Source organism: Biomphalaria glabrata, chromosome 17 (assembly GCF_947242115.1).
Source record: "Biomphalaria glabrata chromosome 17, xgBioGlab47.1, whole genome shotgun sequence".
NCBI lineage: Eukaryota > Metazoa > Mollusca > Gastropoda > Planorbidae > Biomphalaria > Biomphalaria glabrata.
This window is the reverse complement of record NC_074727.1, coordinates 16,779,695-16,798,368: the sequence shown is the minus strand read 5'-3', so window position 1 is coordinate 16,798,368 and position 18,674 is coordinate 16,779,695. Positions and strand designations below refer to the sequence as shown.

At 37.3% G+C, this 18,674-nt stretch overlaps 1 long non-coding RNA gene across 1 annotated transcript; it reads left to right on the top strand.

Moving 5' to 3' along the window:
• The first annotated feature begins 1,474 nt into the window (after positions 1–1,474).
• LOC129923564 (uncharacterized) lies at positions 1,475–9,710 on the top strand. The gene is made up of 3 exons (XR_008775525.1): positions 1,475–1,742; positions 2,817–3,149; positions 7,269–9,710. It is a non-coding gene; the product is annotated as an uncharacterized LOC129923564 (long non-coding RNA).
• The last annotated feature ends 8,964 nt before the right edge of the window (positions 9,711–18,674 follow it).

Below are 18,674 nucleotides of genomic sequence, written 5' to 3'. Positions count from 1 at the left end.
TCTAACTTTTTATTTTTATTTTGTTTGTTTGTTGTTGTTTTTGTTGCTATAAAGTAAGAAAGAGATTCTATCCAAGGCAAAAGACGGAGACGAATGGAGAAAGATGGTCAACAAATCTTTTGTGATGCCTCAAAGGTCCAACAGACAAAGAGTGAAAGTGGTGAATAAAGTTGGAAATGATTGATCAGTGACATCTTGTGTATGAAAATCTTAACTTTCCTGTGACCACTCCCTTTTAGAAAATAAAATTGGTCTGAAAAATTTTTTTTAAAGTTTTTCTTCTGCTTTTTTTTAAAATTGAAATAACTGTTCTTTGAATTAATGAGAACAAGTAACAATAGAAAATTCTCTGAATCTATTTCTTTAAAATCTAGAGTAGTAACTTATTGAAAAGTTTAGAGCAAATGAAATTTTCTTATTTCGCTGTTCTGAAACAAATAGTCTGTTTAAAATATTTTTAAGCAACACTTTTGATTTCATAAAGCCAAACTATACTTCTCTACGTCACACTATGTAATATGAGAAACTATTACCTCCCCACCCCATCCCCATCTCTAGCAACAGAAACGCACGACCGTGAAGCTTCTAGCTCATTCAAATGTCTTTTGTCTTGCGGACTGACACACTTTATATGTTCAGAACAAGTGCAGAACAAATGTGAGCCCGATCTAAATGTTCTGAGAATTAATGGTCCAACACTTTGTCCAGATCTAAATGTTCTGAGAATTAATGGTCCAACACTTTGTCCAGATGTATAACCTTTTTTTTTGTTTTTATAGTAGTCCATTGCAGTCAACAGAAGCAGATCTTCAAGTCCATTGGAGGTTATATAATCAGTTAGGTGAGTCCTGCACTAAATCTGGGGCAAAAACATTACGTCACAATCCAAGATAAATGATACATTTCACAATACTCTGGATCTATTTTCATCCTAGATCCATCGGGCTTGGCATTGTCCAATATCTATAGATGCATCAGTCTATTTATAGATTGTCCCTGTAAGAGAAGATTCAAAAGACTTGTAATCATATTAACATCTTTAAAATATACTTTTTATAGTCAAATAAATATATCAAATATGCGTCACCAGATATATAATATTTTCAAAAAGGTCAAAGTGCCCCAGTCGCTGCCACATGTGATCAGACAATGAGATGTGCAAAAAAACAAAAAACAAGCAGGTTTCATCGTGAGTTCTCCCAGTCAGCGATTCGTGAGCTGCACTGCTTGCTATTGCTGCATTCGTTCTTGCACATTGGACCCCCCGACGCGCAACGCGTGTCCGCCGCCCCGCCGCCACCCTCCCCATGTCTCCCCGAGGGATCGATGGCTCGACATGAGAGGTAGGCAGTGGCTGTTGCAGACGACGCAACCCACACGATGCATAATTATTCAGCGAATCATGCACCGCAGAGCGAGACTCGTAAACAGAATGGGAGGAGTGGGAGACCAGGGGGGGGGGAATCGAGGGAAAGATGAGCAGACGACAGACGGAAGGCCTGTGCATTGGGGGTGGAATAAGGAAGGGGGAAAGTGTGACTATTGTTATTTTTAGCATTGACACTTGTTTTAACTAGTTTAGTTTTTTGTTTTTGTTTTTTTCTTGCAATTCCGGAATCGTTGCTGACTTATGATAAGTTAAAAAGACATCACATTTTGTGAGCGACTCAAATCTTAATGCCAAGAAACTTAAGTTTAGAGATTTAATTCATTTTGCCTGTGACATTAATAGTACATTGAAGGTAAGCAGCGAAGTCTCAGGAGTATTGTCCCATGTCATTACAGTGAAACAAAAATAAAAAGGGGAGTGAACGCAGTCTAGCAGTCACGTGACTGGAGAAAAGTTGGTAGTCGTTGTACTGGTCACATAATATCCTCGTTAACCGTAAGTCATGACCTTTGCATCCTGCCACCAACCCCCCTTTTTTTTCTAGGATGTTAGGTTTTTTAGATCTATAAGTAACTACTTCCTCACGCTCTCTGTTTGGCTTCTGACTTTGTCTAGCAACAGTGGTAAGTGAATGACTTTACAGATAAGGCTTTATGTACAAACAGACAAGTTGACGTATCGATAGACAGACAGACAGACTGACTGACTGACTGACGGACAGATGGACGGACATATTGATAGATAGATAGATAGATAGATAGATAGAAAGATAGAAAGATCGATAGATAGATAGATAGATTGATAGATAAACTAGAATTCTTGCGTAACAGAATATGGCGGCCGTTAGGCAGTATTAGCGCTGTCCGGCATCACTCTGACGTCATTCTACCATATCGTCACCATGGCCACGACAACTTGGCACCGTGTTGCATCATTACCTATATGACATCTAGAAGTACAACTTAGAAGTCGGACTTCACTCTTTCAACTCAAACGAACTCTTACCAAAATTGAATAATGAGAATGTAGTAATTAACTTTTTTTTTTAAAGGATTTGTGTGTAAAATGTAGATTAAGGGGAGGGTATCCGAATTGATTATCAGAAAGAACAATATTTGTTTCGCATCCCTCACTAGCCCCTACCCTATACTTGTCACACACTAAACACTAAGTTAGACGTCATTGGACAGTTTGATTCCTTGTTCATGAAATTTGAATTTATAGAAACATGATCATCGTATTTTTTTAAATATTTATTTTGTTTAAGTTAAATTTCTAACTTTTTTTTAAAATTAAAGTTTTTTTTTCCACGCAATAATAGTTTTTTCATATTTTCCGGTACTATTTTGCTTCCGGTTCCTTTTTTATTTTTTTTTTTTTTTTCTGTGTCAAATCTTCCGACACCATTATTCTCCTCTATTCGCAGAACGTGGTCGAGATTGCCGTGGAGCCGCTCCACAATGAGCATGTGTCACTAGTTTCGATTTTCATTGTCCAGAGCATGTGTTGCCTCAGCCTTTTGGAGTGAGTTAGTGACCAGTTATCTGTGCTGAGTAGCCCTGACCGTACAACACCCTCCCCACAGTGTCACTTTTGATGTGCAGACTGAAAGGAAGTGAAATCCTTTAACAAGTTTCACGTCTGCTCAGATTTCTAAGTCTCGCATCCAGGAACATAACAATAACGGAAGCACAATTGGAGCATTTAATGAGATCTACATTCTTCGTGAGAATAGAAAAATAGAACGTGAACAAAAAATGTATGTATGTTTATTAGTTTGTTCTCTCACGTTTTGTAATATGATCTTGGAATAGAAATACGAACAGAAATGTTATTGGCATTTTGATACAACAGGCTGCCACAGTGAACTCATTTTTCATAATTCTCTTGTATTGGTTCACTCATGTTAGCCGGCTTATACAACAATGGAAATTCTACTCCAGTTCAAGATTTCAAAAATATACATTTTAAATATACATTTATTTTCTCTTTCATCTTTACCAGATTCCATTTTTTTTTCTTGTTAATCTGAAATTTCAGTCCAGTTTTTTTTTCTGAATAAATTAGCCAGACTCATTATAACCAATAATATAGTATTACACACATACTAGTAGTATGATATAAATGTATCGGAGCTTTGACCTACATACGGTTGCATGGAAGAAAAACATTTCTCGCCCATTAAATTCACTTAGACCCTCACTACCTATACCCGCGACAAGGTGGACAGTGAGAGTAAATGTAAATTGGAAATGTATTTGAGACCCAGATCCGGAAAAATCCTTGGGCACCTTTGCTCAAGAAACAGTGATGTATTTTTAGGGGCCCCCGAAAGGGGAAAAGACGCTTTTAGTTTTGTACGGCCTGTCTGTCCGTCTGTCCGTCAGTCTGTTCGTCCTTCCCGTTTAGATATCGTAAACTAGAAAAGATAGTGAAAATCCAACATCACAATATTTTAGACCATTCAAAGTTCTGATGCAACGGCTGCTTTTTCCTATTCTGAAATCACTTATGCAAGCAGTTTTTTCATAAAAATACACAATTATTACAACTATTCACTATTAATAGTAACAAACACTTCTAACTCTTTATTAGGGAAGACCTCTAATTACGATATTTTAACACATTTATGCAAACGGTTGTAGATTTTTGGTCAATTTTTTTTTTTTATATTTATATTGTTAAGTTATGTAAGTTCTGTCTTGCGTGAACAGCAGTAATGTGTACAGTAGAAGACACCTAACCTAAGAATTTTTTTTTTTTTTTTTTACGGAAATGTTTTATTCTTGAGGAATAAGAGATAGGCCCTTTACAAAACAATTAGACATCATTATAAGACATCAGTTAGGCCAGGGTCACATCTAACTTCACATTCACTTTCACCTATCCATTGGTCTGCTGGACAGCTGGGGCACCACACGAGATCTGTAAACCTTTCTTTTTCTCCATTATTTTCTGTCATTTGTCTTTCATAGAATTTCATTCTGATAATATTGAAACCTGCCTTTTTACCTGCCAGGGTGGACCACATCGGGTCCGATTTTCAATTTGTGTTTCCACACAAAATGTCTTTGTAACCTTGTTATGTTTTGCTTTAAATGTTTTGGATTTTCCCACAGAATTAAAAATCATAGCTCAAACATCCTGCAGAACAGTGAGGGACGGTGGTGGGGAAGGTTCGAACACGGGACCACCGAGACGACAGTCCAGGGCGCATACATTACTACCGGCAGCCATTGAAATCAACAATATTCTCAAATTGTGTGTTTATGTGTGTGTGTGTTTGTTCTTTATTGTAATGTTTATTGTAATTACCCATATATTAAAATATTTGCGGTGGTGATATGGTGATGTATGTGACTGATGTCTTACTGGCAATACATCATCACACATCTGTCACATGGAGGATTTGTATCACAGACAGCATTTTTTTTTAACTTAATTTTTTTTATTTGCTGCTAACACCAGGGCCGGCCTTACGAATTGCGGGGACCAATTTAATGGATGCTCGCGAGGCACCTCTTCTATATTTTGTTTTACAATGAAAACTATTACTATTGATTAGATCATTATACCAACATTTGTTATACAACATGCACAGGAAGCAACTCAAACGCCGAAAGCGCCAGTAGGTAAATTTACGCCAATCGTACGATACGCTAAATATGTTAACCCTTTGAGTCCAACATCTTTAAAAGCCCGTGACAAGAGACATGACTGATAGTGATATGTTTAATGTCAATTGCGGAGCAACTGCCATGCGCGGGACTTCAATTTAGATAAATCAGTCAAATCGGCCTAAGGTCCCGGACTTGGCTACCACAGTAATTATATTTTATCATAGGCTGCGTAATTGAGGATTGAATGTAGCCCGCCAATGACGTCATTATCCCTATTTGATAAGGGCTCAGATAGTTTTAAGTCTTCTTCTTCGTTCTCATATCATACGTTTAAAGGGTTCAGTCGAGAAGTCCTATATATGCGTTGAAATGCGCAGTGGTGTCCACATCTGGCAGCTCTCCATATTGTTTTTGTTTTATTTGGAAGTTTTGGGGCCAGTCTCTTGCTCGGGCCTCTACAAAGATTATGCAGATTTGAAAGACAGGATAGTTTACAAAATTTTAAATAATTTAAAATAATATTATTCGATATATTATTAATTTACAATGTACTATTGAAGGAGAGGACAGGCCAGATTTTTAAAAATTGTTAGAAAAAATGGCATTTGTTTTAGTTCGTGCAAGAAAAGGCGGGAATATTTCAATATTCAAAATTTAAGAAGAAGATGTGAGCCCGACAATAGACTTTTGCTACTTTGCGGATGCAGCAAATTAATAAACAGCAGACGATCTCGAACACTCAGCTTTCTTGTCACCCTCTATCTGTTATAATAGAAAATCAATTACACTTATTGGAGATTGTATTAAGTGCGTTACATTCGACTTTGTTTACGGAGGTTGGATTGGGTTTATACAAAAACGTCTTGACTTCTGAACCAGTGTTTCTTTCTAGAACACATTGTTAGAGTCAGACAATTATTTGCTTGTTTTACTTCTTCAATTATTTCAACAATATCTCATACAATGTGCTACCTTGATTCCTAATAACATTCAAGTGTTTTAATTACGACTTAGAAGTATATTGTAATTACCCATATATTAAAATATTTGCGGTGATGATATGGTGATGTATGTGACTGATGTCTTACTGGCAATACATCATCACACGTCTGTCACATGGAGGATTTGTATCACAGAGAACATTTTTTTCACGCTTGTTTGTTTTTAAATTGTGTACAAAATTAATAGTCAGCATTTCTTTGATTATTCTGATCAGATATTTTTAAATATATCTTTTTTTTTTATTATCATTGTTATTTAATTCCTTTTTTCCCCCTTTTGTTAATTCGTGTGTTAGGCAACCCGTTCCATACTCTAAGTAGAACTAGGGAATCACTTGTACGAATTTGTCTTAGTATATGGTATAAGAGATTTGCCCTTATATTCGTGTCCTTCTGAGAATCTTATTATGTTGTGATTTTTGTATTTGTAAGTTCTGTTCTGTCGGTCTGTCTGTCTCTCGTTTTCACTTTCACCTAACTGTTCGCTCGTATTTATTTAATGAAGAATATCACATCAGTGTCGTATTACTAAAAGAAGAAAAAAAAATCAATTAAGGATTTTAAACAAAACAAAGGAAAAGAAGGGGGGGTTAAAATGTAGAATAAATTAGCATTCACTGGAATAAGTGACCTTGAATTTCTTGAAAGCCAAAAGCCCCGCCATGCGTCTCTCCCTCATTCCTTTCCTAGCCAATAGTTTTCATGCTCCCCTTGCCCATGATAGGATTTGAACATGTTAAGGCAGTTGGGGACCAATGATGGGAAAAAGAAAGTGGGGGTGGGGGGTAGCGTGGGGGTGGGATGGCAAGAGGGGTCAGTGTTTCAAAAAATAACAATTTTAAGGACCAAACATGGCGCTTTTAATAGTAATATGGCTCACTGGGGAGGGGGCGAGCTCGTTGGTGAGTAATGGATTTTAAAAGCAATGGGGAGAAAAGGTTTCAGAAGGTCTCTGGGAGGCGATTTAAAAAAAGAAAAAGTAGAAGTTATTAAGTACGAAGTAAAGACTACAAAATATGATGGAAGAAAAGTAAATCTTGAAAAAAATGTGTTCCCCCACAATTTAAAGAGCTTTGACATATAACTTATAAAAAGTAATAGGCCCCTACCAGTGGTGTTGGTGCTAGAAGTTATTGAACTTCCGTTCCTCCTTAAGAACAAAAGACACTATGCACCTACGTAAAGACTTAATGCATCGCAGTATTGTTTTTCCTTAATACTTTGGCTACTTTCTGTTTCTATTTTATATGTTTGCAGTAATTTAACATTTGCAAGCTTACAGAAAGACGATCATGTCCTTCAGAGCAGTATACTCCATGGAGAGACTCGAACAAAACTATTAGGAGAGCTGCCTGGTCAAAAAACCACTGCCCAGTTCCTCTCAGATATAGGACAAGTTGTCTGAACCCTCCGACATGCAGAAGAAGAAGAAGAAAGGACAAACATAAAAAGACGCTTCACTTGTCACCAATAACAACGGAAGCTGTTTGAGAAAATTGTGTGGCATGCCTTTTACTTAACGAGAATTTTCTGTGTACCGACTGCCCAACCTGGCCACATTTACCTCTGTATTTTTTTTTTAACTTACATTCAGAAGATTTCACAGCTTCATACACCAGTCCAATTTTTTTTCATCACCCCCCCCTTTTTTTTTTCCCGCTCCTCCCAATGACAAGTCCTTCATCCGGTTAACAAAAAAAAATGGTGTGGGAGGAGGGAGTTTATCAGCTTTCCAGCACTGGTTGGCAGAAAACCTAAGATTGGGCCCGGGGAGAGGGGAGGTTGGGTTAATTTATCAGTTTTCCAGCACTGAACGTAGTATCGCATTAAAGGGAACATTTATTTAATAACATTACTGTACTACAAAACCCCTTCCTGCTCGCATGTTACACAAAGACGAAAGACGCGAGGAGAATAGTTACGGGGCTAAGGCATCAAGAGCCATAGACAGGGGAGATGACTAATTACTATGTTGGGGTCTCCTTCAAACGAGGTTACGGTCAGTTTCAGCACTCAGTGCCTACACTCTCATTTCAGTCCACTCCTAGCAATGCCCAATTCAGCTCAATCGTCTCACGAGCTCTTGAGAAAACGATTGAAAATCTGATTGGCTCAGGTCTTCAATCGTTGAAATTACCGTCGATTCAATCCCAGCAATCATTGTCTTAGAATTCAAAGGGACACAACCTACACACTTCAAAAATAAATTTCGTATTTCCCCCCAATTTTTGGGGTTGGATTACCAAGATCATTCAATCAGATGAACAATTGTCCATGTAGTATCTCATCTATTTGTTCATGTAGTATCTCGTCTATTTATATATCTAGTGTCTCGTCAATTAGTACATTTAGTATCTCATCTATTTGTCCATGTTGTATCTCATCTATTTGTCAATGTAGTGGGTCCCCAAATTTATCCAGGTAGTATCTTATCATTTTGTCCATGTAGGATGAAATCAATTTGTCCATGTACTATCTCATCTATTTGTTCACATTTGTAATACATTGGGGTATGAGGTATACTTATTTGCATGCCTTGCATTGAAGGTTTTCAACTATGGCAAAAAAACAACTGAAAATATCTCGGGTCTTAGGAAATCCGGTATACAGAATGCAAGAAGTGTTGATTGGCTTCAAATTTAGCAGTCCTATATGTGCACTTTGTAGCATTTAAAAATTAAATGTCTGATCTGTATCGCTTATAGCACAAACAGAGGTTTATTTTTTATTAGGCACCAATGACCTTTTGCTAGGACCACCTTGACATTTTAAAAAATCTCTCCCAATTTTGTAATTGTATTTTTCATTTTTTTAACACAGTAGCCACAATATGTCTATGTCTATATCATCTGTATCTATCTATCAAGTTCCCCCTTTTCAGTCCTTGCAATCTATAGGGCAGATGATGTAAAGGTTATCTGTTTCTGTGGCTCACGGTTAACAAGGATGTCATGAAGCCAGCACAAACCTTTTACTTTTCTCCAACTAAAGTCAGGTACCCCTAAAAATTCCGAAATTTAAAATCCCAGTCTTCACCAGGATTCGAACACGGGACCCCCTCGGTCCGGAAGCAAAGCGCTTAACCACTCAGCCACCTCGCCTCATATCTATCTATCTGTATATCGATATGTTAGTCCGTTTGTCAATGCGTTCTTCAACTCTCTCTTTATTTACTTATATTTTTCCACTCTCTCTCTCTCTCTCCCTTCTCTCTCCCTTTCGTATTTCCTTTATTTCGTTCTTTCTCTCCATCTCTCTGTCCTTACTTCGACCTTCTTCTCATCGTGTTTCACTTTAATACGCCTACTTAGCGTAGGTCCCACCACGGAACTAAACTAGACTAATTTACATGGCTGATCAATATCATTAAGGTCCGCTATTATACATATATATTGATTGTCAGACTGCTGCTGCTAGACAACCTTGGTGTGTGTGTGTGTGTGTGGCTTTGTGTGTGTGTGTGTGTGCATGTGGGGGGGGGGAATGTACCTACGATTCTGTGCGCAGGGCCGGCCTTATATAATTGGAGGGAAGTGACTTTGGGGTCCCAATTAAATAGAATTTTTTTTAAAAAGCGAAAAACTAAAATAACGCATTTATTTAAAAAAAAAACCTAGTGTGTTCCAATATTAACATTGAAGAAAAAGTTTCGCTACTTCAGTTTAATTATTTTGTGTATGTTATTTGTATACTGTTATTATTTGTAATGACTGCCTTTGTAGCACTTGTGCTTTGTAGCAAACAAATAAAATAGTTTCAAAATTGTTAAAATTGTTACTATTTCTTCTTTAAAAAATTGTTTGGAGTCCTGTGCGAAGCCCCCCACACCAATCGGAGGCCCTAGGCGGCTGCCTAATTTACCTATGCCTAGGGCTGGCCCTGCTGTACATGCACATTTTCCTAGCTCGTAGAATGCACCCATGTTGTTATCCGGTTCTTTAGAAAGATTTAAAACGATATTAATAAGTGATCTAAAAATAAACACTTCAGTAAAAATGTTTCAAACACATGACCATCTGTACAATGTCTATACAATTTCATTTTATTTTCATCACATATATTTTATTTAAAAAAAAAATGCTTTGTCCCTCATCTAACATACATCTAGTGGTCATAACTATCCGACTGTACGATCTATAGGGCAATTGATGTTAAGATCATGTTTCTTTGGCCAACTTTAACGAGTATGGAGTCATGCGGCCAGCACAACGACCAACCGTCTTTACTTTCCCCAACTAAAGGCAGGTACCCATTACAGTTGGGTGGACTCAGGGGCACCCTAAAAATCCCGAAATTCAAAATCCCAGTCTTCACCGAGGTTCGAACCCATGACCCCAGGCTAGAAAGCCAAGCGCTTAACCACTCAGCTACCGCGACCCCTTTTCCTGCTGGCAGTGTTACATAATGCTCTAGACTGAAAATCAAACTTCAGGCATGAATGAAAACCAATTCATTTTGCTAATACTCATCTTTGCCACTTCGAACTTTATATTAAATTAATTATCGGAAATCTCAATGTGCCCTAATTCCTTGAAAAACAATTTAAACCTAAAGTTGTTTAAAGCTTTTTATATTTATTACTTGCCATATGTTACCCGCGTCCCGCGGGTCTTAATTTGCGTATCACTGTCGATATAGTCATTGAGGGTGTTATGTAAACAATTAAACGAAATAATAAGTATAAGCGAATGCTGAATGCGTGAATGTAAAAATAGTATGAATGGAGCTATCAAAATAGCTAATCGACCTAAATCTATTTTTTGTATTTTCATGTGTCAAAGTAAAAAGCGATCTGTGCAACGTTTAGTTTTAAAAAATAGATCTAGATCCTTTCGATCTAAACATGGTAAACTATGGCCCAGATCCATGAAGTACTAATACTTACATAGAACTGGGCAGTTTTTTTTTTTTTTTTTGAGCTTCTTTAGTTTGTTTTAGGGCTATTATACACACGTCACGGTTCCAGTTAGTACACAAGGAACATTTATGCCAAGTTTTATCAAGATTGGTGAAACGGTTTTGATTTCTATGCGGGATATACATACATACATACATACATATATACGCCTTACTTTTTACATTACAGTATAGATTATTGTTTTAAAGTATTCTTAATATTTATTGATTATTGTAGCTTCACTTGTCATACAAAATAAAAAAAAAATGTATTACAGTCAAAAAAATATAAATCAGATAAAGAAAAAGTCGAAAATGAATTCCCACGTTTATCACGTGACATCTAAATTAAGAAAAGAGGAAACGTTGTATATTAGGATCGTCTTTTTGTTGTTTTGTTAATCCTCAATTTACAGAAGGTAGGCCTTGAGGATATAAAATTGTGTTTCGGTTAAGCCGTCGACACCAGGTTGCGCTCTGAAAACGCTACCCAAGCAACAAAAGCGTACAAGTGTCCGATGTATCCACATTGAACGTTCGCTATGTAGGACAATGCAATCCCATTTACTGGACACGGCCCTGGTGTGTCCGAGAGGATTAAAGGCGCTTACCGCTTGTTAACCAATACCACGGGTCAGCATTGTCCGTGCTGGACACCGAGATGACCTTCCCACAGTGAGACAAGGGCAAGCAGGTGACGGGGGCAGCATATAAAAAAGGGAAAGACGAAAGCGATGGGCAGGTTTCTATTATTTTATTGATGCGTTGTTAGCGGATATCAATGGCCTTCACCCCGTTCCCATTTTTTTCACACTCTTTTTTTTTCCCTACTCCTTCGCGAGACTGCTTCTTAGTCTTTGCTCCCTGCTTTCTCCCTCACCACCTTAATCGACCCCCTGGGCAAAGCGCCGTTCACCCTCCGCCCCCGACATGACTAACAGCACACATGCATATTCAAAGAGAAGCCTCGGGGTGGGGGGGGGGGGAGGAAAAAAAAACACTAGTGAGCCAACGTGGCATGACTTTACATAAGCCCCCCCCCCCCACACCTCCCCCTTTTCTTCGTTGTTCTTCACTCCTTTCTTTACAGCCCCCCTCCCCATACTTTGTCCACCCCAACACCATCCACCCCACACCACCAACCAACCTCCTACACGTCGTGACCAATACTGGAAGTACCATTTTATTATTATTTAAAAAAAAAAAAAACGAAGAATCTAGGTCACATGCGATCTAATTTCCAGCATGTGGCATCGCATGTGAAAAGCAAGGGGTCGAACAATGACCCCTACACCACAACTGCTTCGACTAGTACCACCACCGCTGCTGCCCACCGCCGCCCCCACCTCTTTTATTTTTCTTTTACCAACAACTAGCCCCCTTCCCACACTTCGGAGCCCTCCCCTTTTTTTTCCCTCCTCAAAAGTCCAGGTCTTCAAACCAAGATATGTAAAAACATTACAAGAAAAGGAGATGATAGTGGACGGGTCCAACAAAAAGGGGAATGCAACTCAGCTAGATCTACATACACTGCAAAATGCAAAGAGAGTTGCGGTTCGTGCCTTCCCGTACCACCACAATAAAGCTGCGATGGACCGTGTATAGTCCGTGTCAAGTGACGTCTCTAACGGACCGCCAAAAGGAATGACCGTAATCTGACGTAGCCAAGAAAAACGTGATCTCCAACGAACTAATTTAGAAACATTAGGTAAATATACTGGAACCTGGATTGTAATTTAGCTTTATACACAAAAAGAAACTAGATATCTATATTGTGTATACGTTCTGGCATCTGAAATCCAAAAAAAAAAAATTTTTGTTTTAAAAATGGTGTTCGTTTATGTGAAAAAAAATGTATCTACATATTTAAACAAAACAAAACAAAAAAAAAAACAAAAAAAAAAAACAAACAAACAAACACTTGACTCTATGTTTCTTCTTCTACCGAAGATAAGTCGCGGAAGGTGTTGTCTGTTAGAAGATGTAGGTCTGGTGAAGAAGTGAGACTTGCTATATTTCTTACAGTTCGTCTGCTTTTTATACCTGAATTTACTTGACACTTCACTCCATGAGTCTAATCTTAGCAAGCATTAATATGGAGATTTAGACCGAGGCCTGAACACTGACCTGCAACGTCACAGCCTGTGGGCATTTTAGATCAATGGCTCATTGCCACCTCACAGGTCTGTACGACGTGGCAACGCGCTATTGATTTCCACTACCCATAGGTTGTGACGTCGCAGGTCAGTGTCGAGGCCCTCTCTAACGAATGGTCTGGGTCAGACCCAGTTTTCTGACATCTACCAATGACATCCGTTAACTCTCTGGTCTCTTGAACGGTTTTGCATTTGAACTTCGTAACTTGCGGTCTTTATGACTGGAGCTATTCAATAAACACTGACTAAACGAGAGGGTTTTCCTGACCTGAGTAGTCAATGAGTATTACTAATGTTTTGTTTGTAACCTACATGTGAAAACAGAAAACATCAAATATCTTTGTTCAAAGAAATTCATACTCGTTACATTAGTCACTTTTTTTTTGTTCTAATTAGAAGATACATTTCAAAAGCTTACACCATAGACTTATATAGCTTACACCATTGACTTATATAGCTTACACCATAGACTTATATAGCTTACACCATAGACTTATATAGATTACACCATAGACTTATATAGCTTACACCATAGACTTATATAGCTTACACCATAGACTTATATAGCTTACACCATAGACTTATATAGCTTACACCATAGACTTATATAGCATACACCATAGACTTATATAGCTTACACCATAGACTTATATAGCTTACACCATGGACTTATATAGCTTACACCATAGACTTATATAGCTTACACCAGTGATTCCCAAAGTGGTCTATATAGACCCCCAGGGGTCTACGAGGACTTCCAAGGGGTCTACGGAAGTGAAAAAATAAATTGGGGGTCTATGGCCTGTTAATGGGGGTCTACGAAGGCGGATCTCATTGAAGCATGACCATTCATGAAATTGACTCGTTCACACATTTGTACCTTAGTTAATCCTTTGAATTTCAACCCTGTAAGTGGAATGATTTTTTTTTATTTAAAAATTTTAACGTATTATTTTAAATATCTTAATTGTGTCTACATAAAAGTAATAATTTACATGGCCAAGTCTATAAAATAAAATGTTGACCGTAAATTGTTGGTTATTAAAAATTTGGCTTCATTCTTTGTTGAACAACTTTTGCATTTGTTCTTTATTTTTATGTAACAAAGTTTGAAGCTATGTCGCTATGAAACCATCGAAGCTGGAACATCGAGAAAAGTCAACATGAAATAAAATAGATTAAGATTTGAAATACTCTTGAAAACTTTTAAATTCAGAATTTGACTTTGCCAACCTTTGAAGAGGTTTTACCATCTTTATTACATAACCTTATGTCTGACATCATTAAAAATTCTCCAAATGAATAATACAGTACAAAGGTGTAATGGTGAAATGAGTTTTGGACAATGAATGGTTATCGTGTTATTACGCTTTACTTTTTTAAAAAGCTGGACTAGTTAACCTTGCCTGATAATGTAGTGGTATTATTATATTTTTGTTATGAATCAAGAAATTCATAAAGAATTGCTTTTTGCCTGAAATTTTGATCGATTGCTCCTTCACACTGAAGTATGATAGTTGTCGTTCTTGGTTGCCAAGATCCTATTTTTAGACAGAGAAATTAAACGGGAATCGGACATAGACTATTTCACAAACTTGTTTCATTAATTGAATGAGGTTAACTTGCAGCTACAATGCGATAACCTAAATTTGATCAACACGAAGGCATAATCTCAGTGTTTCATGTGAGGATATTTTGCTATATTTTGCTTTGAATGTCATCAATAAATATATATCGCATAGTAATCAGTGAGAAAAGCACATCTGAAGTTAATAAATTTTCAAAAAAATGCTGGGGGGTCTACCGAAAACTTAAAAACATGGCAAGGGGTCTACGAGACAAAAAAGTTTGGGAACCACTGGCTTACACCATAGACTTATATAGATTACACCATAGACTTATATAGCTTACACCATAGACTTATATAGCTTACACCATGGACTTATATAGCTTACACCATAGACTTATATAGCTTACACCATAGACTTATATAGCTTACACCATAGACTTATATAGCTTACACCATAGACTTATATAGCTTACACCATAGACTTATATAGCTTACACCATAGACTTATATAGCTTACACCATGGACTTATATAGCTTACACCATAGACTTATATAGCTTACACCATAGACTTATATAGCTTACACCTTTTGTCTTGTTCCTATTATAGAACACACACTTTCCTCATAATAAAAAAGAAATGAAACAAATAAGAATTTATTTTGACAACTTTTTACTTTCCTATTGAGACGAAATTTCACACATAAATTCGGTCTGTGTGATAATATATTTTATCGAAAATTTCAGAAAGAACTTTGATTATTAAATTAATCATATTTTTTAATTAACCGTTAACTCCCATTGTTCCATTTTTGTGGCACTCAACAATTATGCTGTATTTATCTTTTTACTGAGCTTCAATAATGTCCATTTTGCATATGTCCGCCCCCATACAAAGGTAAGACATAATGTTTCTTTACTAAATTATTTGAACATAAAGTAGGAATTGATTAAAAAGTTTGATTTATATGACTTGTTTTAATTAGATCTAGATTAAAGAGAGCCAGCTGAGAATATAGCCAAGTGAGGCCAACTATTGGGTATCGAGACATCATCTTTGATGTTTCATGATTCAAAGTGTACTACTTTTGTGTTCATATTGACCTTTGTAGGTTTCTTTTTTTTGTTGTTGTTGTTGTTGTGTGACTATTTAAGTTGTTTAAACTTTGAATGATCTAACTCTAATGACAAGAGCGCCATATATGGGAGTGCATCCTCCCTGTACTAATCATTTTGGAAGCGGGAGATGGTTGACAGAAATAAACAACTGGTTGGGGGTTGGGGAAGAATTGGGAGTCAAGTCAGTGCTGTCTATCTTGATATGAAGAAAAAAATGATAAACTTATCTATGCGTCTAGTACTTAATAGAACGTAGGTTATAAACATTCAAAAGTTTACTAGACTCTAGTTCAAACATGGAGGCGCGGTGGCTGAGTGGTAAAGCGATAGGCTTCTCAACCAGGATCCTGTGTTCAAATCTTGGTGAAGACTGAGATTTTTAATTTCGGGATCTTTGGGCGCCTTTGAGTTCACCCAGCTCTAATGGGTACCAGACGTTAATTGGGGAAAATTAAAGGCGGTTGGTCGTTGTGCTGGCCACATGACACGTTCGTTAACAGTGGGCCATAGAAGTAGTAGACAATTACATCATCTGCCCTATAAGCCTCAAGGTCTGAAAGGGGAGCTTTTTTTTAGTTTGAACATACCTTTATACTTTTTAAATATCATAACACAATACATTAAACACAATATCTCATTGATAAGCAGATCAAAGGCTCGTAAGTGTAATTTTGCTCTCTTAATTACCTCTAATAGTACTTGTATTCACTATAAGAGCATACAACTTTGAAAAAAAAAAGGCTGGAGCCCCTAAGACTAGGTCCACACCCTGCTCGCTTGCTTTCTCTCTCTCTCTCTCTCTCTCTCTCTCTCTCTCTGTTTTGAACTAGATGAAATGGATTAGTTTTGCTCGCTTCGTACCAAACAAAGATTGACAAATATATTTCTCAGCTCGTTTTGAGGTACCATTGCGTTTTGAAGGTTCGACCCCGCCCTTTTCACGTTGACCATGATTTACCCAGCCATCACCACCCAGCCTTCAGTTTACTTCTGTTACCTTTGGTGAAATAAATGGGCTCTAATATGTCTTTGTGACAGACATGGATGTCTTTGGCACAGCGCCCCACTGGGCTGTTTCCGTCATTCGACGCCCTATGCCACTCCTACTCCGCCCCAAACTCCCCACACACCCTTGCCATACAGGCATACACTGTTGACTGCCGACGGTCCTGCGACAGCCTTGAAATGGAGACCCAGCATGTCAGGTCCGTGAGGACAGAACTCGATTCGTCTCACTTTGACAGGACGATAAAGCGTTCAACTAGAAATAAAAATGCGCTATATCCGTGACTGGACATCGTGGCAGGGTCATATGCCACATAGAGCTGACACTGTCATAACGCCGGCATGTCTGAAGGGCGTATCAGTGTAGCCGAGACAACACAACATAAATCCTTACTTGACTCTGACTTTTACTCAACAATGAATAGAAAGAAATATATTTCAGTTAGGCTAATTCATTTACATTTAAATGTATTTTGTTCTGTTACAATTCCTATTAGCTTGCATTCTCTTCATGGTTGTGAGGATATTTCGAAAACCTCTCCAACGAATTTCCTAGAAACTCCACAGCGTATGTATATATTTTGGAAAAAAATAACTACCTAAATGGCCACACATCGAAAACTCTGGTTTGACCGTTATAATTTTTCGTAAATATAATCATTTTAAAATTAAATTTGGCTTACTTTTTTTTTTCTTTTTTTTTTCGGGAATTACCGCACTCGACTTAAATGTTTGTATTCAGTATAGAGATGAATGCTTCGATAGACGTACTTGGACATTTTGCACACAGTCTTATGTAAAGTTCCAATCCACGTGCTCTTGTAAAATCGTTGGCGGAACTGTTAATAGAAGAACTGGATTGTGCAGAGCACACTGGATAGACTCCTTGCTGTAATGTAACATTACTAGAAATACGCAAATAAATGAAAAATGAACGACCAACACCATGGGGGATATTATTCACGAAATATTTCTTTTTACATTAGATGTGTATCTGCATTGGAGATTTTTACAAAAACTTTACATTTTGAAAACGAAAAATTGACCTTCAAAGTGGCTAAACCAGATAAAATCTACAATCGGAAGAGTTTTATCAATTGGATTCTGCAGTGGTATAAAGTGTCCTGCAATACGGATATAAAGTTGGTTAGGCCAATAATAGAATAAGCATACTCTATTTTGCACCCCTCAACTCAAGAAAACAGATACAAATAGAGCAGTGAGATTCAAAACAAAGAAATATTCACATTTGACTAGAGTAACACCCTTAGTAAAATAACTACATTAAGAAACCCTTCAGGATAGAAGAATAAAAAGTAAAATGGCAATTATACATAAAGCACTGAACTATAATCTTCAAACACAAAAACAAAACCAAATAAAAATACTCAGAAAGACGCAAAGATGAAGTATATATCTAGTTCCATAAGCTAGGACAAATTTGTACAAATACTCCTTCTTCTTTAGTGCTATGAAAACATGAAATCAGCTAGGAAAACCAACGACTTAGCAGAGTTTAAGTCCTTGATTGACATGCATGACTAGATTGACCTAGTGACGCGTTTTCTTTCCTGAAGTAACGTCTGTATTTTATAAGATAACTAGATTGACCTAGTGACGCGTTGAAGTAACGCCTGTATTTTATAAGATAACTTAAAAAAAAAAAGCTTATCCACACGTCCTTTAGTTTGTACACCGGATACGCCAAGAAGCTTGCTATATAGAGATTTTCAGCCATGTATGAAAAACTGAATAATGTCAAGGACGCTTCACAGTTTCCGACTAAATATATAAAATTAAGAATTCAGATGTCATTGTAACACTATCTCAACGCGTGGAAGATGGTATTCTTATAAAATCTCCTCTATCACCGCTATATAGTTGCTATGAACAGTGAAAAAAAAAAACACATGGGCCTC